The sequence below is a fragment of the Mirounga angustirostris genome, unplaced genomic scaffold, assembly GCF_029215605.1.
Source record: "Mirounga angustirostris isolate CCGP_5_RB_7025 unplaced genomic scaffold, mMirAng1.0.hap1 SCAF_8, whole genome shotgun sequence".
Classification (NCBI taxonomy): domain Eukaryota; kingdom Metazoa; phylum Chordata; class Mammalia; order Carnivora; family Phocidae; genus Mirounga; species Mirounga angustirostris.
Genome location: NW_026991716.1, coordinates 20,701,503 through 20,725,805, shown reverse-complemented (window position 1 = coordinate 20,725,805; position 24,303 = coordinate 20,701,503). Strand labels below are relative to the sequence as shown.

The 24,303-nt window shown below is 46.6% G+C and overlaps 2 long non-coding RNA genes across 2 annotated transcripts; both read right to left on the bottom strand.

Annotated features, from left to right (window-relative positions):
* Window positions 1-968: 968 nt before the first annotated feature.
* LOC123837483 (uncharacterized) lies at window positions 969-5,691 on the bottom strand. The gene is made up of 4 exons (XR_006789229.3): window positions 5,177-5,691; window positions 4,970-5,076; window positions 2,123-2,209; window positions 969-1,502 (listed from the first exon to the last, which is right to left on the bottom strand). It is a non-coding gene; the product is annotated as an uncharacterized LOC123837483 (long non-coding RNA).
* A 7,819-nt stretch (window positions 5,692-13,510) lies between these two features.
* Window positions 13,511-14,841, bottom strand: LOC135365537 (uncharacterized). The gene is made up of 2 exons (XR_010413513.1): window positions 14,556-14,841; window positions 13,511-13,896 (listed from the first exon to the last, which is right to left on the bottom strand). It is a non-coding gene; the product is annotated as an uncharacterized LOC135365537 (long non-coding RNA).
* Between the last annotated feature and the right edge of the window lie 9,462 nt (window positions 14,842-24,303).

Genomic DNA, 24,303 nt, shown 5'->3' with positions numbered 1-24,303 from the left:
AACGCGAAGCCCGGGATCCCCAGGTACTTGGATGCCCATCCTGTCTTAAGCTCACTGAGCCTCAGTTCCCAGATCCAGAAACGGGGCCCTAAACAGGCATGAAGAAGTTCTAAGTTTCCTTCCAGCTTTCAGATTGCACAATTTAAGTTCTAATTCTGCCTGGAGGCCCCTCTGTCTGAGCTGTAATCAGCTTTTTGGCAACAGCCCTTCACTTTATTAATGGAGTGGGGGTGGGTTGTTTGGGGAAAAGGCATCTCCTAGAATCCTCCAGTACAATGGGCAAAGGAGGGAACAGGAGCTTTAGCCTTGGGTGGCGAATGGCCACGTGAGCTCTGACGAGCCCGATCTTTGGAGGTGATTCTGACTCTTATACTATGGGTAGTTCACGATCACGTGAAAATGATCCTGCAAGAGGAGAGGCCTTCATTTAGCTCCTCTCCCTGTCTGCTTGGTAAATTAAAACAGAGAGAGAGAAAGTAATTAGCAGTGGCACATCGATGCCCAGGGACAGGAAGGGGACAGCTAAAGGGAATAGTTGAATGATTTTGTTCTTAAATCATAAAAATGTTCTAAAATGGATTGCAACAACGGTCAAACAACTCTGAATATACTAAAAACCATTGATTTGTAGACTACGTAGGTGAATTTTGTGGTATGGAAATTATCTCAGTAAAGCTATTTCACACACACACACTGACACACTCTCAGACACAAACACACATACACACACAGGTTGACAAGGAAGTACCATCAGAGAACTCAAATCTCACTGTGCTGATGGAAGACACTGGAAGAGATCATCCATATGTGGCCCCAGGTGAGGTCAGGTGAGGTCAGAGAGGTGTTGGAGACAGGGAGAGCACTCAGGTGGGGTGAGGGGTGCAGGGAGAGCTGGTGTAAAGACTGGGGGTTGGGAGGAGGCCCATGAGCAAAAAATGTCAGAGTTCCTGCTGGGCAGATGTGCTGTTTTGGTAGATCTCAGGGTCTTAACTGGTAGATCAGGAAAGGGATAACCTTGCCCCAGATTCAGTTGTGCAGGGATTTCTGGCAAGGAGAGGACCTGGGATCAGGCTGCCCACAATCCCTCTGCTTAGCCAGCTCTGGAAGTTACCCTTCTATTCTCAGTCCCAGGTGATCTCAAGGCTTCAGGGAAGTAAAAAGTGGATTCTTCTCCCAAAAAATGATAGATAGATAGATAGATGATAGGTAGATAGATAGATAGGTAGATAGATAGATAGATAGATGATAGAAAGATGATAGATAGATAGATAGATAGATAGATAGATAGATAGATAGATAGATAGATAGACAGGTCTGTGGTTGATTCCAAGGATAATATAGTGAGGTTATCACAAGGAGTCCAAAAAAAATTATATTTTGGATCTTAATTTGACAAATTCCCAGTTGTGTGAAGTTGACAGATAACTTATGTTTACACCTCACTTCTTCATCCATGAAATGGGCCTAGAAGTGGTGCTTGCTTCATGGGGTTGTCATGGAGACTAAAGAAGAAAATGAAGGTAAAACAGTCAGATGCCTGACACATAGCAAGTACTCAGTAAATGTTCACTGTTGTCAGTCTTCATCTTACTCTTATTATGATTATGAACTCCCCATGCATGTAAGGAAACTAAGAGCCTAAACATGAGGGCTGTGATCTGGGTCAGCACCTGGTCAGGTTCTGCTGGGCAGGCTGTGCGCTGACTTCTCCCCGGGGAAGCAAAATATTCACACTGAGGCTAAGTTAGAAGAAGCTCTTCCAACTCAACTGGAAGACGCAGATGTCGGGGTGCTGGAATCCCAACCCACTATAGTCTGAGGGGAGTAAATCAGAGATTTGAGGTCTCATTTTCCAGTACTCTGTGAAAGAGACACTTTGATGGTGGCTGACCATGACTCTGGGGGCAGTGGTCCTTAATTAGGAACACGTGGGTGCTAGGCACTCAAGCCTCCCTTGGGATTTCCATCCTGCACTCAGAAGTCCCTGATGACTGACTGGGAATCAATATAGACTATGTCATTGTGATCTGGAGTCCTTCTCTGCTACACAAAGGCAGGGAGTATAAGAAAAAGATGCTTTGGCTTGGAAATAGCAAGCAAAAGCACTCCCTACGGAAATTACCTGGGGCCAGGCAGCAAGACAAGGAAGGAGCTTCTAGGTGACTTGGAGGCTGGGCCAAGGAGAAGGATGCGTTGATTTCAATGGGCCCTTCACAGGGAGAGGGACAGGTGAAGTCAGAGTCTGAATCTGAAGCCTTTTCTGGAAATGAGGCACCTCCCTCCCTCTGAACTCATTTCCTCTCTGGCTTTATTCAAGCAGGGGTTTCTGTTGAAATAGGAGACTGTGGGGGAAGCAGGCCCAGTCCCTGGCCTGCAGGCTGCCCGGACTGCCGAGGAGGTGGGCCTCCAGCCTCCAGGGAAACCTCTGTGCTCCCTTATCTCTAGGTGAGCACAGGGATCCTGCAGAGGAGGAAAGGGCGGGGTGGGGGCGGGGGACAGGAAAATAACTCAGCTCTGGTTGCACCAGGCACACCCTCATCACGGCGTCATATCTTCTTCCGAGCCAGACATCCACCCTCAGATGTGCACACACAGCCAGCATTTAGAGGAGCTGCGCGCACACCTCGGAAAGCAAAATCAGGCACTGTGACTTCAAAGGAACCAGCCCCTCCTTTCAAAACAGCACAGCTCTGAATAGCTGTCTGCTATGTCTGTCTCCTTCAATGCTGTTCCTAATGATGAGGTCTTTATCAGCAGCAACCGGAGGGCCGCAGAATGGTTCAGAAGTCTGTGGCTTATAAAATCAACATCTTTGTCTTTTTGCAATCACAGTCATTCTTTTTTTTTTTTTTAAGATTTTTTTTATTTATTTATTTGAGAGAGAGAATGAGAGAGAGAGAGAGCATGAGAGGGGGGAGGGTCAGAGGGAGAAGCAGACTCCCCGCCCAGCAGGGAGCCCGATGCGGGGCTCGATCCCGGGACTCCAGGATCATGACCTGGGCCGAAGGCAGTCGCTTAACCAACTGAGCCACCCAGGCGCCCGCAATCACAGTCATTCTTATGCTCAGAAGTCAAAGGAGAAATAACCCAAACAGAAGACAGAAGGTTGCCTTTTTACACCAATATGTGTTTGGGGATTTTTAAAGCTAACTGACAAAGACCAAGTAAGGAACAGTCACATCCCATAATGATGCCTGGGGCACCTGCTTCATCAAGTAAATGCAGAAAACAACATTGGAAGTTACCTGAGAAGTGTGTTCAGTTTCTCACATCCGAAAAGCTGAGCTTTGAGGGGATGAGGAGTCCCTAGCCTGGGGGTAAATCTGCCCCTAGAAGTCACTTACTGAAGGAAGTCCAAGCAGCTGGGAGTCTGACTGCCTGGCTGGAAACCAGATCCGTGGCTTGTTGCCCCTGTGAACCGGTCAGAGCCCGTTTCTTATTCCATAAAATGGGCGTTGCAAATTGTACCTGAGTAGTTATTCCCCCATAAGTATTAAAGACAGTGCTTAGATGTGGAAGAACTCGGTGTTAAAGAGGATTGACTACGTGATCCACCTTCCTGAGTTTACACATGGGGAAAGGGAAATGCAGAAAACTGAAACTAATTCAGTTTCAGAGTCTAGTCCAGAACTTAGAATAGCGTGTTTGGAGTTGTTACTATTATTAAGTATTATGAATCATATCCTAGGTAGCAATATTCTTTTTTTTAATTAGAGCAGGGGTTGTGGCAAAAATGTGGGCCTTAGCCAGCTCAGGCTGCTCAGGGATGATGCATCCTCTACCCCAGCAGGTGGGGAACTGCTGGAGGAGACTTCGCCGGGGGTAGCTATGTGGCCACACTGCAGACCTAGCTAGCCTTGCTTGCCCCTGCCTTGGGCTTCCTGTGGCATTCTCCCAGGGAAAAGCCAAGCATGCCACACTGAGCTGACTGCATTCCACGACAGTCCTGTGGGGTAATGGAAGACTAGAAAGACAGAGAGATTTCCCCAAGACTCCATGATGGATGAATGAGTAGCTAGATTGGGACTCAACCCCTCGTCACCTGGCTCTGGGCCCAGTGTTCTTTCTCCTGGGCCACGAATCTTTGACTTGCATGCCATTGCCCCTCAAAGAGAAGGAAATGTGGGGCAGTGTGAGGAGGAAGGTCCAAGAACAAAGTGAACTTGGCTCTCCTACAATTAGGGAAGAAAAATGTCTGTTGGGCTGAGGGTCACCTGGGTTTGCATAGACTATTTTGAAAGGATCAAGTGATTTAAATATCAGTAGCGTGCAGATCTAGCGAGCTAGCACACAGACATGGGCTTACCCCACTACTAAGGGACACAGGTTTGCGGGGGCATAAAGAATAAAAATTGGAAAGGTGTATTCTTTTAGAATGCAGTGAACTGTGCTTGTTCATCAAGAGTCCTGATCAATGAAATGATTCACTCACCCACATAAGAGAGGGAATAAAAAACATCTAAGGAAATTTGGAATACTGCAAAATATTTATGTATTTGGAAAGAATTGTGAAGAAAAAAGTTCTAGGGGCACCTGGGTGGCTAAGTTGGTTAAGCGACTGCCTTCGGCTCAGGTCATGATCCTGGAGTCCCAGGATCGAGTCCCGCATTGGGCTCCCTGCTCAGCAGGGAGTCTGCTTCTCCCTCTGACCCTCCCTGCCTCATGCTCTCTCTCTCTATCTCATTCTGTCTCTCAAATAAATAAATAAAATCTTTAAAAAAAAAAAAGAAAAGAAAGAAAAAAGCTCTACACATCCCCTGAATTCCATGACAAGGAAAGAACAAAGGTGACAATCAGTTACCTTTTAGCTCAGTAGGTTGTTTCTGCCTTTGTTCCTTCCTTCCCTCCCTCCTTCCTCCCCTCCTTCCCTCTTTCCTCCCTTCTTCCCCTCCCTCCCTCCCTCCTTCCTTCCTTCTGGGGGTCATGAATCAATCATTTAGGTACTCATCAAGTACTGCAAATCACTGACCACTGGGGGATTCAGTATCTGAGAAAGCGGAAGAGGCCAGCCCTCCCGGATCACCGTTCTTACATTCTTGCTACGTTTTTTGTTGAGTGCTCACTACGCAGTAATCACTGAAAAAAGAAAAAAAAAAAAAAGTCATTTCATAGTACCTACAAATTTCCACCCCAGGACTATTCCCAATTTCACAGACATTTCTTCATAAATACTCACAAACTCTGATCTTCCTCTGAGGAAACTAAGGCACAACAAAATCAAATAGAAAGAAAGTGAAATAATTCCCATCAGAGAGCAAGTCGGGCAGAAATAATTATAACAACAACAAACAGCTACAGCCACAAACATGGTAAAAAAGAACCCAAGTTCAGTTCAGAAGTTGACCTCAAATCACTATTTAAGAAAGCAAACACTAAAGAACCCAATCTATTCCCATCCTACTAGACTGTCCCTTATCTCCAGCAAAATGTTGTCCCATGCATTTGTCATAAACTTTAGTTGAAACTCCATCAGTAAAACTAACATTCTAACTCTGGGGAAATGCTTTAAAATACTATAGTGGTGCATGTTTGATGGTTTTCCCAGGAGAGACCCTAACTGTAAGATCAGTCATGAAAATGGGACTCCTCCTGTCTTCCACGTAGTCTTGAATCATGAGAAATTTTGGTTCTTAAAATACTAACAGGTCAGGGCGCCTGGGTGGCTCAGTCGGTTAAGCGACTGCCTTCAGCTCAGGTCAGGATCCCAGGGTCCTGGGATCAAGTCCCGCATCGGGCTCCCTGCTCTGCGGGGAGCCTGCTTCTCCCTCTCCCACTCCCCCTGCTTGTGTTCCCTCTCTCGCTGTGTCTCTCTCTGTCAAATAAATAAATAAAATCTTTAAAAAAAAAAAATACTAACAGGTCAGAGGGCAATCATGTTTTTTGCACTATGTATTACAGTACCGCGGAAGGCAAGCTGTCTAGGGAATAAAAAAAAGTTCAGAGAGATTCAGTTGGAAGGTGCTCTGCAGGGACTATTATTCTGAAGATGGTACAACTTCAGAAGAGCATTCCTTTGCCACAGTAGCGCAGGTCCCCACCTGCACTTTCATGTTGTTTTAAGGTAGTTGGGACAGCTACAATAGCCTACAGCCCCTGCAAACACACACACAGATCATGGTGGGAATTTTTCCCATGGCTTTATGGAGTCATTCAGCTCTGTACCTACAGAATTTCTCCTACAGCCTCCATGGAATACAAAAATAACGTGAGCTGGGAAAGACACAGAGGCCCAGGGGCAAGCATCCCCTCCCTGGTCAGTGCTAACGCCCCCTTTGGGATGTCTACCGAGCACACTGCTTTACGGAAACCTGTTTAACTCTGTTGGATTCATCGCTTCCTAGACTCCTTTGGTCATGGAAATCTTTTTCCTCTAAAATCCCATTAGCATCTCTTGGATTCTATGAAAGACTGTCTAGGAAAATCCTGCCTGAGTCCAAGCTTCACACTCTCACTCGATCTCTCACTTTGTGCCAGGATTTCAATAAAACATGCTTAGGTCACAAAAGGTGCACAATATTAACTGAGGGAATGAAGGCACTGACAATTCCATGAGTGAGTGGCTCCATGGGTTTACAGTAAGGTCTCACACACTCCAGGGAAAGCCTTGTCAGCAGGGAGCCTGGCATTCCCCACCAACTCTCTGCCTCCAGGTAGAGAAGTTGTGTGAGGGGTCAGAAAAGGGCCCCACCACCTCAGTGCCCAGCCAGCCAAAAGGCAATGCTGCCAGTCCTTGAACTCTGGGCAAGGTGGAGGAAGCTCTGGAGCCTGGGGTTTAACATGGGATCATGTTGCCTTAGACTTTGTCAGTGACAGGGGATAAAGGCCTGACAAGCTTAGCCATCTGGTTGGGTCCCATCACCTATCAAAAAAAAGGATCTGATGTTTGTGTAGCATGGGGGAAAAAAAAAAAAAGGTTGTACTCCAGGTCCACAATCCCTTTTTCAAGACCCTCTGGGACAACTGTGTTACAGAATTCAGAATTTTTCAGATTTTTAGAAAGATAATGCGGTACATACACTATATATTGTATATCACCACTCTCACAGAGGACATAGAGCATTGCCCCATATGCAAATGTTAATATTTCTGCAATGAAACATGAAGATTCATAAGATAAATTAAACCTATGAATAGTTTCAAGTCATTTCAGGTCAGATTTTGCTGGCAAATGGCATCAGGTATACAAAAAGCTTTCGGTTTTCATAGCCTTCCGGATTTATGATTGTAGATGAGAGATGGGAGTCTTTAATGTGCTTCTTACCAGAAGGACACTTGCCACCAAGTGGAAAGGGTGGATGGTGTGTCTGTGCAATGAATCTAAGGGCTTCCCTTTATAGAAAAATCACACCTCCAGGGCATCACAAAATATTCCCCAACGTTTTATTTTTGATCAACATGCTTTGGACTTTGCTTTAATGATGTTTGCTTTGATTTGGAATCTCCTCTAGAGGGAATCTATCCATGTTTGCCTTTAAAGGATTCACAAGGACTTTAAGCTATTTTAACTATAATAAGGAGGGGCCCCAAGAAAGCGGGGGTTTCCAAGGCAAAGGGTTGAAGACCAATAGTTTAATGAGTCACCAGTAAATGTCTAAAGTCACCACAGTGCCTACCATTGGGCGTGGAAGTAATCACACAGTTTTTAATGTGCCCAGTGGCCATAACAAATGATCGTTTCTCTCCTCATAGGAGTTGTGAACTCAGATATCAGTCTTTGTGACTTCTGGCTTTATGGCCCCAGATTCTAACCTAGACAGGGTGGTTAAATGCAGACTATCTCCTGTTGCAATTTTTAAAGGGCCTCCAATTTTCCGAAGTGTTCTAACAAAATCCTCACAACACAATCAATTATTATTTGCCTTAATAAAGTATATACGCCAACCAACATGAAGTACTTATCCATGTTGCTTATCAGTGACAAGTGTCCCAACTTCAAAATGGTTGTAAATATCCAGTCTAGTATTCCAATCTCCACTGGAATATAATACCAGAGGATTCTGCCTATAGGATAGCTGTGGTATTTTCACTGGTGTTCAGGCAGTGGAAACACCAAGATTGTTATCTTCCCTGCCTCAGGCCACAGGTCCATTTACAAATAGTAGAGATTTTGCAAAATCCAAGTGCAACAAGGGCTCTCAAATAATATTTCCTTCATGCCTTGACTTCCAACAAGATGACTTCAGACATGATGCTCAGGCCCACCATGTTCACTTCTATTTTCAGAGATCTCCCAACAGAAAAACTCACCCGTGCCAATAATCCATCCTGGGTCTAAAGTCCCTCACTGTCAATTTGTGCCAATTCAGCCCAAAGTTCCCAGATAAAAGGCCAATTGTGTTATGGTCTCTCACTGAGCCACTGAGCCTTAATAACCTCAAGAAGGGAGTTTCCTAAATCTCATATCCAGTGGGGGATTTAGGACAATGAGTTCCTCTCCATTAATCTTGAATTCCTGGAAATGCTGAGGGTGTCAATGATGGTGTGGGTGTCTCTCTCTAGGTCTTCAGAGGTGAAAACCTTGAGGCAGCCAAGTGGCTATAGGACATGATGCCAACAGCAAAGGCCACCCGTGTCCAGTTGTCAGATGGCATTTCGTCCCAGCAGTGGGGAGGTGGCAACAAGGGCAATGCAAGGACCATAAGCAGATGAATGACATGCAGCCCCCTGGGCAGCCAGAGCTTGCTCAGAACCTAAGGGCAAGGAAAATCAAAGCTGAACCATTCAATGGCCAGAGACCCTATGGTTGACTCCTAGCTCTCAGAGTAGGGATAGGCATTTCTACTCTCCAGGGGTTGGTGACACAATGGGAAATGCATACATAAAGGACATAGGAATGTATGTTGGGTGAGGCTGGGAAGAGCCCCAAAGAGAAGGCAGCCCCTCCAGGCACCATTCTGTAGGCAGCCCACACAAAACCTTAGAACAGTGCCTGGTACACAGTAAGTGCTCAATAAATAAAAGTTCTCTCTTCATTTCCAGGCCTGCACCTTCTCTGTCTTGACTTCTCTATCAGTTCAGTCCCCCTAGTTCAACCACTTGCCCCTAGGAATCCTTATGTAGAAATCCTGAAGTCAGAACTTTTTTTTTTTTAAGATTTTATTTGTTTATTTGAGAGAGAATGAGAGAGAGAGAGCATGAGAGGGGGGAGGGTCAGAGGGAGAAGCAGACTCCCCGCCGAGCAGGGAGCCCAATGCGGGACTCGATCCCGGGACTCCAGGATCATGACCTGAGCCGAAGGCAGTCGCTTAACCAACTGAGCCACCCAGGCGCCCCTGAAGTCAGAACTTTGTTGCAAAAGAATTAGTTTTAAAATAATTGGCAATTTAAAAAAAAGATCGAATCCCTATTTATATAGCATTCTCAAAATAACAAAATTATAGAGCCAGAGAACAGATTAATGGTTGCCAAGAGTTAGGGATGGAGGATGGTGTAGCAGGGTGAGAGTGATCCTGGGGGATGGACCAGTGATAGTAGTTATAAGAATCTACCACCAGTTTAATGTGATAAAACTACATACAAGCATACACACACATACATACACAGAGATGACAGTTTATAAAACTGGGGAAATCTGAATAAGCTTGGTGGATTGCACCAATGTCAGTTCCCTGGTTTTGATGTTATATCTAGTTTTGCAAGATGTTACCAGTGGGCAAAACTGGAGGTACATGGGACCTCCTTGTACACTGTTTTGCAATTTCCTGTAAATCTATAATTATTTCATAATAAAAAAATTTTAAATAACTGAATCCACATGAATGACTTATATGCAATTTACTAAACCATTAAGGCAAGCATAAATAGATGTATAGATAAACTGCAAATAACATGAACTGTTTTGTTCTTTTTTTTTTTTTTAAAGATTTTATTTATTTATTTGAGAGAGAGAGCACATGAGAGTGGGGAGGGTCAGAGGGAGAAGCAGACTCCCTGCTGAGCAGGGAGCCCGATGCGGGACTTGATCCCGGGACTCCAGGATCATGACCTGAGCTGAAGGCAGTCGCTTAACCAACTGAGCCACCCAGGCGCCCTGCACTGTTTTGTTCTGATACTAGCTTTCCAAGTATCCCTCACTAAGAGATTGGGAAAACACTTATCGAGAGCCATTGCTTTGCAAAACACACTGCGTACTATAGTTGCCATGAAGAGTACATTCTGAAGTTGTGCAGTATACAACCTGGGCAGCAATACATAGCACCTGCTTTTAGCCAACTACTTACTGCAAAGGGATGAATCTCAGTGGCTGATTCTTTTCTTTCATCATCCTGGCTTCATGATCTATTTCTGTATCTCAAACCGCTCCACCTTTCAAGTCAGTCTAGATCAGAGTAATCACATTTTTGTATCAGCATTGATGTTCTGATTACACAGGCTTCTCAGTTTCTCAGTCTACTTGTTCAAACCTCAGACATAAAAATAGAGTTTTTATTCATTTATTCAAAGCTCTCTATTGGGTACTCACTATGGGCTATAAAGATTAATTTCTATATTGTTATTCCAACCGTGGTGGAGCATAATCACTAGATACCCATGCGATGCTCTAGATTTAGGCACTTCCTGTTCCTTTACTGGTTGCCCTGCAAAAGGCTTTCTACCTAGAAATGGCTTCTCTCCATAGCGCTGGTATAGATCTAATTACTTAACTGGTTGGCAGAAAGAGAGCTTCCAGTGTGAAAGCTACTTGAAACAAGACTCCCCACTATGCAGAAGGTGATTCTGTATTTCTTTACAAGGTGGACCCATCAACTGTGGCTGGTATTGGACTTTCATTGTTCATCCATTTCAACCTGTTGATGTGTGATTCATTCATAATTACGCTGTTCACAGCAGGGCCGGTTCCAGCACCAGCCTGGTGCAGACCCAGGGAGGGGAACAGGTGGAGACAGGGGAGTAATGCACCAGAGTGAAGAGGTGGTTGCAGGGGCGAGAGAGGGCTCCCCTTTGTCCGGAGGGGTGGGGCAGAGAGAGAGAACTTCCCCCAGGGCATGGAGCCCACAGCCAGCACAGGCCCTTTCCTGATGTGCTCCTCCCACCCCCCATTTCCCATCAGACACAGGTGTAAGGGATGCACAAAGGCTGCTTCCTGAGCAGCGAGTTGGGACAAAGCCAACAGGTGATCTCAGGGTTTGGCACTTTCCCTGTGCTTCTGAAAGGAGACTAACCAGGAAGGCTTGATAAGGGTTTAGAGAGGAGCTAAGAAGGGGCAAGGCGGGGCCGACCTTCCAGCTTTAGGATCCCAACATTTTCCTGGAGCAACTTCGGTCTGAATGCACACACATTCATTCACGCATGCACACACGCGCACACACACACACACACTTGGGATTACCAATCACCAAATCCCGCCCCCACACACCAGCCCTACTCCCTGGTGGGCCTGAGCCCACAAAGAGATAGAGCTGCAGAGGGGCTCAAATAGTCAGCCTTTAGGGAAGAACATAAAAGGGGAAGGGAGAGAGCTGCCTGAAAAAGATTTTGCCTAAACTCCACTGACCTTGCCAGTAAATAAAATGTTGCATAATTTTTAAAGAAGAAGAAGAGGAGGAGGAGGAGGAAAAAATCCCTCTCGTCCTTCACCATCGGACAAGTCTGAATCCTAGCTACGTCACTTACTAGCTGTGTGACCTTGGGCAAGTGTCTTTATCCCTCTGTGCCTCACCCTTCTCATTTGTAACTGGAAATGATGATGATGATAGCAACCTCATAGGAACTGGGGAGGCCTGAATGGATTAATATGTGGGAAAGCACAGAGCAATGCCTGGGCTCCCACCAAGATTCACTTTTCTCTGCTTCTGCCTGCCTCCCCTCCCCCCAACCACCCCTTGTGTTTTTTCAAGGCCTCTCTGGGGCACCTTCTTCCCCGTCCTTTTTTTCCCTTAAGAGGTAGCCCCATCCCATGATTAAAGGCATGGCTTTGGATTCAACTCCTCACTCCCCACATCCTTGCTTGGGCAATTGCGGGTCTTCCTACACCTGGGTTTCCTCTCCTGTGACCATGAGTCCTGCAGCCTGCCTCTCAGACCTCAAGGACTCTGTGATGGAGGAAATGCCCCGCATGTCCTGCGGAGGAACTCAGGGTTCCCTTGCACTGAACCAGAGTCCCCAATGTTGCTGTCCATTCTTCGTCCTCCACTGCACATTAGGCTAATAACAGGAGAGACCATGTCAGGGGCATTCACTGCCTTCCCAGCACTGGGGGGCTACATTGCCCCCTGCCATCCTCAACCCACCCCGCGACCTAGCTCCTGCTCTCCCCACCCCAGAGCCCCCTCTGCCTTTCCCCAGAAAACAAGTGAAGTTAACAGTGTGTTGCCCTAAAGAGCAAAAACAAAAGATGCACCGTGGGGAAGAAAGAGAAAGGGCTGGAAGAGCTTTCAGTGGGGCGACCACCCTGTCCGGCTTCCCGAGACCAAGGGGTTTCCCAAGACACGGCACTTTCCTTGCTGAGACTGGGAGCATCCTGGGCACACCAACAGTCCAGCCATCCAGAATGCCCAGGATTCCCAGAAAATTACCTTTGCTCCTATGATAGTGGCTCAGAAACCGAAGTGACCATGTTAGGAAGGTACTTAACTTCTCTGAGCCTCAGTTTCCCCATCTGTAAAATGGGGGCTAGCAACAGCCCCCTCTTATAATGCTGTTACGGAGAAGAAAAGGGCTCAAGCGAGCCAAGCTCCTTGAGCAGTGTGTGTGGCATGGTGCGCCCCCACATGATTGGCCTGGGATGCAGCCTTGTCCCCTGCCAGCCGCTGACCTAGCCGCCTGCTTACTCTCCCCAAATCTGAATGGCCTCGCCTGTCAAGCCGGTTCACTGGTGACCTTAAATAAATTACATGAAGCTGGCCTTCCAGTTCCAGGCCCGCAGGAGACTCAGGTCCCTCCCTCTACAACATTCACCTTTTCCCAGTCTTTAGGGAAGAAGAAAAAGAGGAAGGGAGAGAGTGGGCCGAAAAAGAAGACTGCCTAGACTCCACCACCCAGGCCATGTGGCTGAAGAAAAGGCTGCATAATTTTTTTAAAAAAGGAAGACATTGAAACCTGACTCAGACTGACTGGAAAACCCCAGTCCCTCCTGTCCTATACCACCAGACGAGGAAGTCTCGGCGGAACAATGGTGGAAAGGATTTTTGTGAGGGAGGCACAGGCAAAAAAGAGAGGGCGACAGAAATGCCCCAGCCTCGGCCCAGCGCTTGGGTCTGAAACGCCCGATCCCCAGCACACGTGACACCCATTGGCCTGGAGAACACAGGAATGTCTGGAGGGGTAGGGCGAGATGGAGCAAAACCACCGCCCTTGATTTGTGAAGGGCAACCAGCCCGGGCATCTCTGTTAAAGCATCTGGCCCCAGTCCATATATTGTGACCTCTGAGCGCGGGCTGCAAACTCCGCAGCACTCCCAGACCCCAGCAGCCGTGCCCCCCCACCCCCCCACCCCAGTTGCTGAGGGTGTGTTTCTCTTTCCCCCCTCAGACCTTCGGGGTCTGGCGGCATGAAGGAGGAACCGGCTGGCAATGGTCTCAAAGGCCTTTATGTGAAGGTCAGTGGCTCAGATGTTGCTATTTTTTAACATTTATTAAATGCCAATGGCATGCTGAGCTCAGGAGAAAGCGGAGGTAGATAGGGTGGGCGGGCACACACACTGCCCGAGATAAACAAATGCACGGCATTCCAGAGCTCTGAGGAAAGATGCCCCTCCAAGCCCAAAGCTGGGAGCAGCTTGGTCCATGCTGTCACCTTTCAGGGGCGTTCTCAGAAATGTCCACTCCAGCACTCAGAGAGAGGATAAATCAGAGCCTTGGGATTTATTGGCTCGGCCACCAACACCAGCATTGCCAGCCACTTCGCAGTTGGCATGTTTCGCTCTGATGGCCCTTTGGGCTCCCTCCACGCCAGGTGCTGCATGATAAAAGAACAGCTGGAGGCAAGGAACAGCCCTCGGTGTTCTTTCCAGTTACCCTAACCTGGAACTCCGCTTGTCCCTCCCCCAGGGCTAAGGGGGTGAGGATTTCGTTTGACCCAGAAGGAAAAATCCATCACTTTTGGAAAGGATCAGCAGAGTTAGGGGTGCAGGGACCGGGACCAGACTGGAGGGATGAAATTCAGGGCTTCCATTGCCTTTACTCTTCCAACTCACCTTCACCCCCTGTCCCAGTGTGCACTCACCTTCCTGGGCGCTGTATGGAAACACACGGGGCGGGGGGGTTCTGGGGGGGCCTGAGGGAGCCGCCCCTGAGCTCTCTGGTGTGCGAAGTAACAGCTCTGGGAGGCCGTTGGTTCAAACCCCAGCTCTACTCTGACTTGGGACAAGTTATTTCTCCCCTGGGCTTTAGTTTCTTCCTCTGTAAAATGAAGAGCTGGTGTGTGATGGGTTTGAAAAGCCCTCGAGCTCTACGATTCGGTGGGGCAAGCAGTCCCGCCACGCATGCGCACTGAATGAGCGGTCGCCCCCTTTCTGGTGGGAGACGCAGGTGGAAGATGAGGGTGTGTTGGGAGGCTGTCTGGAAGATTCTGCTGGGAGGAAATGCTCTTCCACGTCTCCCCATCTCATTACTCACTTGAATGGCCTTGCCAGATGCTTTGGGTCCAGCAGCCGAAGTCCTGCCCCCCAGCACCCATCCTTGCTCACCGTCCAGGGCGTCAGGGCCGCCGGGGCCAGGGTGTCCCGAGCATGCCTGCAAGGCCCTGCCCCTCGCCCCTTCCCAGGTGCCACGGCCGGGGAGCTGGCCGGCTTGTCAGCTGTTCCTAAGCCGGGGAGCTCCTTGAGTTACAAAACGGAGAGGACATGGAAATTGAAACAGGAGAAGCCACGAGCAGGGGCCAGAGGGCTCCTGGGGCAGCTATGGAAAGACAAGCCAGCCAGAGCGACCACATTATTTATTGGTTCTCTTGGGGAGACATATATGGTTAGGAAAAGAAACTCTTCGCATCACAAGACACAGCCCTGCTGTTTCGTGGCCTGCCGGAACGCCACCAAACTGACTCAAAGACAACTGCGGGGCGTGGGAAGTAGCGAACAATCACATGTGAGCATCGCAGTTATTCCCGCCCCCTGCGCCCCCCCCCCAGCACCTCACAGGATGCGGGGTTCAGAGAAACAGCGTTCCATTTCCCACCAGGGAGGGGGGCGCCCCACTGAAAGGGAGGGTCTTCCTCGGGGCCACCCAGCCCGGCCACCCGGGCTGAGCCAGAGCCCAGTGGCAGCGAGCAGGCGGCGTGCGTTCCTGGAGCCCCGAGCCACACTGTCTCTAGCCAGGGAAGGAATTAGAGCTGCCAGGGCCAGGAATATTTTGAGAAACAAAGGGAATCAGTCCCCCCAAAAAAGCCCAAAGCATTCCCACTGCTCCACAAAATACCACCCTCGGCTGCGGGGAGGAGAAGGGCTGGGAGTGAGGCTGCACGGGGGAGGAGGAGAAGGAAGGCTGGCCAATTGGAAATGATGTCATGTGGCCACAGCTAAAAAAACACTGGGCTGTTGAGTGCTGGGGGCATAAGTGCCAGTCAGTTGCCGGGCTGGGGAGTGGGTTTCGCCAGGTTGGATCAAGTGGCTGTTTTCCTGGAAACCGGGCTTCTGGTTGCTAGGGCTGATAAGAGTGGGGGGGGTGGCGGGGGGGAATGCTACCCCTGCTGTTCATGGGAAAACATTTTGACATTGAAGAAGAGCTGGGACATGTTAACCGTTGAGAAGAAACAGAGCAGCCCCGGCTTAGTGGCTACGGCTACCAGCCCTGCAGGGACTCGGATTACCGACTGGGGGGTGCAGCGGGCCAAAGAATCGGATGGTGCGTGTTCCTGAGGCTGCGGGGTGGACAGCCACCTAACGTGGCTTTGGCTTCTCCCAGTGTCCGCAAGGGGATCCGCGCCTCCCCTCTGGGTGGCTGTGGGCCCTTGCACCACACGTGGGCAACCAGCTAGCCTGGGCCGTGACTCCAGGCCCCATCCGCAAGGCACTGGACATTCATTCGCTGACGCAGCAGTACCTCAAGGCTGCTGACGAGGGAAGGATAGCCAGGGATGATCTGCAGCGGAGGTGCAGGAAGCCCCTAACTGGGACGAAGTCTGCGCCAGCAGGAGCGGCCAGAGGGCTGTGGCCTTGGAGGCTCACTCTTTGCAATTCTGTGCCGAGGGTAGGGACCATGGGGAAGCCTACAAAGGAAAACGATTTGGGCGATTCAGGAAATAAAATCCTTTGGCGAAGAGCCAGGGCCAGCCTGACTTACACTGATTTCTGCCCTGTAACAAACAGTGGTATAACTAGGTGCCTTTCTATTTCCATTTTAATCCACTTGGAGTACAACTCCTCTCAGACATGCAAAGCTCAGGCCCCTTACTGAAGATCCAAATGCCCCCCCATTTTCTGCCCGCCTCAAAACAGCTATGAGTCTTCCCACACACAACTAATGATTTTAGTTTTTCTCTCATGCCACCTGTTGTGATCCAAGAGCTCTCAGTAGAGGATGAGAGAGAGCACCGAACTCAAGGGGGCAAGATCCTGAAGTACCATGTGTGGAGTGCCCACCCCCACCTCCACCGACCCCCGCCCCCCCCAGCCTCCCACGGTCCTGCCTTTAAGTTATCCCAGGGAGTCTTGAGGACCAGTTCATTTGTCCTCAGCATGTATTTCTGTTCTAACGATGGAAGTAGAAGCTGGTGGACCCCTACGACTTACTTCTCTGTCATTGCCCTACTGCCTGGCATACTGATTGGGTTCCAGAGAGGCATGGAATAATGGAGGGAAAAGAGAGAAGAAGACAAAAGGAGAGAGTCTGAAACCAGAAAGACCAGACGGGAAAGTAGGGATGTGGAGGTGAGGCAGAGAGGGCACACCATGCCAAATGCAAAGTCGGATCAATCCAGATTATAAAAAAGGATTTAAAAGAAAGAAGGAAAGGATTGAAAAATTGAAGGGAAAAAATGTGGCCAGTTAGAAACAAGGCTATATATTTACACACACACACACACACACACACACACACTATATATATACGTACACATAGATATTATATATATATAATATAAATATTTATAATATATAAATACATATACATAAATTAGCAAAGAATTAAAAAACAAGAACTATTTAATTATAGCAGTAACTTTTATCCCAGAAAAAATGGTATGAATAAGCACTTTGCAAATTTAGTCTTTTTTTTTTTTTTAATTTTATTTATTTGACAGAGAGAGAGAGACAGCGAGAGAGGGAACACAAGCAGGGGGAGCGGGAGAGGGAGAGCAGGCTTCCTGCAGAGCAAGGAGCCCGATGCGGGGCTCAATCCCAGGACCCTGGGACCATGACCTGAGCCGAAGGCAGACGCTTAATGACTGAGCCACCCAGGCACCCCGCAAATTTAGTCTTCTAAATGGCAGACAACAATCATAAACATGGTTGTATTAATACTATTGAGCAGTAATCTCCACACTTTTTGTTAAAACTTTTTATAGAGCACTAATATATTGATATTATTGTATTGATGAATTTTATATCCTTGGCTCCATATTAACTTGTTAGAAATATTATGACATTTAAAAAACAACATTTTCAAGAAAATATTTTAATAATTTCTCCTCTTTAATATTTATCTCCCATAAAAAAGTTTTATAATTAATATATTCTTTATGAGAGCAATGTGATCGAATAATCTTAATTATTTTTGAAATCTTGGTTTAACATTTTGTGATACACTGATTTGAAGGGGTTTTTTTTTAAGACTTATTTATTTATTTTAGGGGGAGGGGCAGAGGGAGAGAGAATCTCAAGCAGACTCCCTGATGAGTGCAGAGCTTGACTGGGCTTGACTGGGCTGGCTCTCATAACACTGAAAACATGACCTGAGCTGAGATCAAGAGTTGGATGCTTAACAGACTGAGCCAGCCCGGCACCCCGAAGGTCTTATTTTGATACTTGATTTTAATGATTTTATGATTTCAATGTCATACACAAAAATTATGCCTTACAAGGTATGTAGGTTCAAATTGGGGTCTTGGTACTCATTTTTAAATCCTATCTATCCTAGGCAAAGCTTTTATTGAAATTTGGCTGGAAAGGATCAGTCTTCCCTAATGTTGATTGGCTGTTATTAGAAATTAATCAGAAGTTGTTGTACTTTTGTACTTTCACCAAATGGCTTCAAAGCCCATTGAAATTTCTCATTTGAAAAACAGGGGCAAGATAGAAAAGTCTTTTTCCATATTTTCAAAGAATGCAGGTATGAGGTTTTATATTTAACACCTGCCATTTTCAGCTGATAGGAGGGAGGGAGAGAGAAAGAAAGAAAGAAAGAAAAGAGAAAATTGCAAGCACTGGAAATATTCCCAAAAATGTTTTTGTTTTGTTTTGTTTTGTTTTCAGTATCTTTTTTTAAAATTTTTTATTGTTATGTTAATCACCATACATTACATCATTAGTTTTTGATGTAGTGTTCCATGATTCATTGTTTGTGCATAACACCCAGTGCTCCATGCAGAATGTGCCCTCTTTACCAAAAATCTGTTTTTAATATGTTCTCTCCACAACATGATTTTCTTTTGAAAATCAATTATTCTTTCATTCACTGTTAAAATGTCCATTTTACTTCGAAGGTACATGTTAGGATGTTCTTAATTTCTCAAGATTATTTTCTAAGAATTATTTATTTATTGGAGAGTGAGAGAGAGAGAGCAGGGGAGAGGGGCAGAGGGAGAGGGAGAAGCAGACTCCCTGCTGAGCGCGGAGCCCGACAAGGGGCTCGATCTCAGGACTCTGAGATCACGACATTAGCCAAAACCAAGAGTCAGAGACTTACCTGATTGCACCACCCAGGCACCCCTCTCATAATTATTTTCTAATAACTTATAACTAATAACCACTTACCAGATAGAAAAGGTCAGAAATTTTGGAACACTCATGAGTAGGTTTGACAACTTGTTGTCTTGAGTAAGCCTCTATTTGGGATAAATATTTCATATGCACTTCTCATTCCATTAGAAGTACTGTAATACCGTCCTTTTTAGAAGTCAACTTCTGCATCGATGACACCCTAATAGTGCGTGAACTACATGTAACAAGTCGATGGCAGCAAACCTCTGTGAAAATGTCACTGTCAACCTCTCAAGTCATCAAATTCCCTCTTCCCTTAGAGGTGTCTCGGGTACTGTGTGCAACAAGGACCATCTGACAGGCCACATGAGACTGTCAATGTTAATCCATATATTTTATATTACCTTAATGGATTTCATAGTTTTATTTTAAAATAAATATAAATAGAAGTTCTAGCATTTTTCACCCATGACACTCTCTGGGGACTCTGTACCTCTTTCGGAGACCACCTGTGTAGGGGAGAATATATGGTGAAGTACATGGACAGAGCCCCTGTGTTCAAATCCTGCCTGGGCCATTATGGCTGTGTGACCTTGGGCAGGTCCCCTAAGTACTCTGGGCTTCATTTTCCTGTTTACAAAAGTACCTCTTCAGGTGGTGGAGGTGGCAATTAAATGAACGAACTAATCCATATAAAGCTCTTTAAACACTTCCCAGCCAGTAGTAGAAACTCAAAAATGTTAGCTATTCCTACTATCATCTGAGAGAATCATATGTCTTCGTTTAACCTGGAAGAACCTGGAGGCTAAGAAACAAGTTAGAGAACTCTTTCAATCATCCAAGCAAGGGATGACGGTGGCCCAAACCAAGAAAGTGGCAGTGGGATTGCAGATAAGGAGAAGGATTTAAAAGGCATTTGAGAAGGTGACTCAATAGACTTTGGAACTGATATAATATAGGCACTGAAGAAAGGGAAAAGTAGCCATGTGTGAAGTTTTAGCCTGTATCATCAAGGAGTATTAATTGAAAAAAGAAATAAGGGGAGGTCCAGTGTACTGGACAATAATAATTAGTTAAGGGCTTCTTGTGTATGTGGCAATATTCTAAGTGGTTTTCATGTATTGAGTCATTTAATCATCTTAAAAACCCTATGAGATAGGTGTTATCCCCATTTTACAGATGACAAGACTGAGCCACAGAGAAGTCTGTCATTTTTCCAAGGTTACACAACTAAGCTGTGGCTGAGCTGGGATTTTAACTCAGGCTGCCCAGCTTCAGAGCCCACATCCTTAACCAGTCCAAATATAGGTTTTCTAAAAGATGATGTGTTCAGTTGAGTTTGAGGGAGTAGTCAGCTGACTAGAATAGTCAAACTCAGAAGAGAAATAGCAGCGAGGCTAGAGATTTCATGGGGCATAGAAGTGAGATTGCAGCCACAGGAGTGGACAGCCTAAGGAAGAAGAGAGGGACGTGGAGGCGGCCACCCCACCTACAGGTACCTAAACAATGGGTGCTTTTCCTTGTGAACATGTACATATCACAATGGTTTTATGCGGGAGGTTTCCGCTGCCATATTTGGGGAAGCTGTCATTATCTTGATAAGATTCACACCTTCCCCTACCATAGCCAGAAAGCCAGATCCTCACTGTCCCTGAGCCCCGGAGGCCAGACCGAGGCAAACATGTGCCTGGCCAACCTGAGGCTCCCCCAGGGACACTGAGCTTACGGCAAGTGATGCAAAAGCACAAGACAGCATAGGATGGCCTTCACCCGTGACAATGCTGTCAGTGCCCTGTGGTGGCAGGGGGTGGCCATGGCCAGTGTCCAGCAGCAGGGTCCCCCTTTCCTGACGCATGATCTTGGCTGTGTTCTGGCTCTCCATATTCCCTTGATTTCCTCCCATTTTCTTAGACTCGTTCTCTGGTCTTTCTATCTGTTCAGTGACTTCCTGATACACTCCCCCAAATCTCTAGAGTCTGTTTCTCTTGTCTAACCTGGCTCTCTGAGAGGTCCAACATCAATCTACCATTCCTTAGATAATTCTATTTTCTGCAGACTCCTTCCTTTTTTTTTTTTTTTAAGATTTTATTTATTTATTTGACAGAGGGAGAGAGGGAACACAAGCAGGGGGAGTGGGAGAGGGCGAAGCAGGCCTCCCACTGAGCAGGGAGCCCAATGCGGGGCTTGATCCCAGGACCCTGGGATCACGACCCGAGCCGAAAGCAGATACTCAACAACTGAGCCACCCAGGCGCCCCTCGCAGACTCCTTTCTAAACTTTATGGTAGATTAAGGCATCCCCTAAAAGCATCAGTAAGAAACAGTCACCTCCAAAATGTTATTGTAAGGCAAAATACCTTTATAAAGAATGGTTATTTTTTATCATAACAATTAGCCAAATATATAAATTAACAGATATGAAATCTTCCACCACGTCTGGAGTATTATAAGAAATGTCTTACTGAAATTAAATTAAATCCAGTTCCAGCCCCCATGCTATGGACTGAATGTGCCCCACCTTGAAAACTCATGTTGAAACCCTAAATCCCCAATGTGATAGTATTTGAAGGAGGGATCTTTAAGAGGTAATTAGGTCATGAGGGTGGAGCCCTCATCATGGAATTAGTGTCCTTATAAGAAGAAAGAGAAGAGATCTCTTTGAGTATGCTCTCTCTCTCTCTCTTTCTCACCCCCCACCCTGTCCCTGCCTTGTACCAGCCTTCTCCACCACCATCCCCGCCCCTGCCCATGTGAGGATACACCAAAAAGGTAGCTGTCTACAAGCCAGGAAGAAGATGGTCACTAGACACTGGATCTGCCAGGGCCTTGATCTTAGACTTCCAGCCTCGAGAACTGTGTGAAATATATGTCCCTTGTTTGAGCCACCAATTTATGGTCATTTTCGTTAGAGCAGTCCAAACCAATTAAGACACCCCACTTTGCCAAGGGTGGTTAGAATGGCCAATATGAGGCAATATTCATGCCCCACCAGCCGGTAGCATCTCGCAATCCCAGGGCTCACTTGCTTCAGGGAAAGGGAGAAGAACCTTTTCTTCAGTCCTGAATGGTCACTATTTTTTCTTTGCTCCTCATTGCCACTGCTAGGGGCTGGTTCTCCCATCCGGCATGCCCTGCGGTCCTGGGATCCTCTTCCCTGGCTTGTATCTACAGCTCCTAACCCTCCGTGCCGACACGGCCCCCATACACACAGCCTACACCTCTTCAGGAAATCCAACTTCTTGCAAAACCTCAGGATGGGAGAGGGGATTGTCTTTAGGTAACCGAGAGAGCCGAGAACACAAGAACTCCACAAAAGGAGGCCCCTGGGTTTTCCCTAAGAGGGGAAAGGAAATTACCTCTTTCTTTGCTAGCATGTCTCCTAGGGAAGGGGATAAGCAAATATACAATAAAATATCTTAATTCCAGGGCTGAGATGGCAACAGCCATAATAGGAATGACTTATGATATAAAATGTGCATTCATTGATGTTCTGGCTTCCAGCAAAAGAAGCCAACTCATCCCAGCTTAAACAAAAAGTGAGCATTATTCCTAAAAAAAAAAAAAAAAAAAAGAATTAAAATAGGTATCTTGTCAAAGCAGAAATGGAGGCATGCCTCTGAAGAGATTGAAACCAGAAATGGGAAGGTTGCCAAAACCACAGCAGGATTTTTTGTGTCCTTCACCTATGCTTTCCCTTGCACACCTGCTTCATTTTTCTCTCTGCAGACTAGTCGAGCTGTCTCAGCTCCCCAGAATGGATATATGCAGAATGTGTTCATGGCTCCCAAGTGTGCGTGCTTCAGTCCCCACCTAGGGGAAGATTCACTCAATCAATCTCTCTGTCTCTGTCTCTCTCTCTCTCTCCCCCGCCACCCCGACTTGACTCCCACCCATCCCTACCAATCCCTAAACTCCTAGGGAAGGGACTCTGATTGGCTTACCTGTTCTCCCTCCTGGATCCAATCAACTGTAGGAGGGAGGACAGGCTCATATTGTATACACAGGACTAGCAAGAGCCCAAGCTTAGAGTTTGAAAGAGTGATGAGTGGAGGAAGGTATAAAGAGGGAAGTGAAGCTAAAAATGGCATCTTCTTTGGATTCCCCACCCCACCCCACCCCCAGCAGAAGCTGACCCTAAGACAAGAATTACAGAGCAAGTAGGTTACTTGGCAAGTGAAAGCCACACCAATTGGGGGACAGGGAACTGATGCAAGGAGAGGGGGGACGCCATAAATATGCCTCATAAGGCAGCTGCCGCCATGGATGACTCTGAAAGGGAATGCTGGAAACAGCATGAACTACACACCACAAAATCATTGCACCTGAGAGTCAAGGGAGCTAAGGTTCCTGTCAATTCTCAGGAGTCCTTGGTTGAGGGCCGTTCCTAAGTGGTATTAATTTATGGCACTTCCAATTTGCCTTGAGTGTGACGACAGAGTGACCTTCTCCCGTGCCAGAAAAAGCCTCGGGCAGGGATGTGGACACTGAAAGCTAGTAGTCACTGGAGCATAATGAGACGGTTGAGATCCAAAAACTGGGCCCTCACGGCTCTGGCTAAGGCTTTTCTTGAGCAAGGCAGAAACGTCATGAGGGCCCAACTCCACCTTCCTCAACAACAACCCCTTGGCTTTTGCCTAACACATTTGTCTTTGTTATCCAGAATGATGAAAATGAAGGATATCCCAGGGCTACATCACATGGGAACACGAGGTGCTTTCAAAACAGGAAAGGGATTGAAAAGGCCTTCAAACAACTGCTGGACATTATTAAACAAAGGGGGAAAAAGTCTTCTCTTGGCTAGCTCTATCAAACTACAGCAACTCAATAGGACAAAACATTAGCACTGCTCCGTCGTGCTTTGCCAGGTTCGTGTGTGTGTGTGTGTGTGTGTGTGTATTAAACAGTAACTACAGCTTTTTTTTTTTAATTGACTGCCTTATGCTGTAAAGGTTTTCAAATTGTGTTCCAAAATTCTGGTTATCCAAGGTGCCTGGCTGGCTCAGTCTGAAGAACATGCAACTCTTGATCTCGGGGTCGTGAGTTCAGGCCCCACGTTGGGTGTAGAGATTACTTAAATAAAAACTTAAAAACACACACACACACACACAATTCTGGTTATCCATGGAAGTATATTAATAACTCCACAAAAACAAATAGGTTTCTGATGATCGATGCCGATTTAACCTGCCTGGGTGTTTTCACTGCATTGCTTTTGTCCATTTTACATTTCTGCATTCTGTGTAGAGTTTCCACTGGAATAAGAATGGTTCAGTTAGAGCGGCCATTTTTATGGGGGGCAAAGGGAGAAATCACATAGTCCCATGAAAGCTCAAGGCTCAAAGCTCTTTTTCTTTTCCTGGGAAAGTTCCATCAGGACTGTATAACTTTTCCTGAGCAGTAAGAAAACCAATAGTATTGATATTCTGAAGATGATAACAGAAAAAAAAAAAAAAACATTTATTTTTAGTTGCATACCTCATACATTGAAGATGACCAATATAGTAATGATTA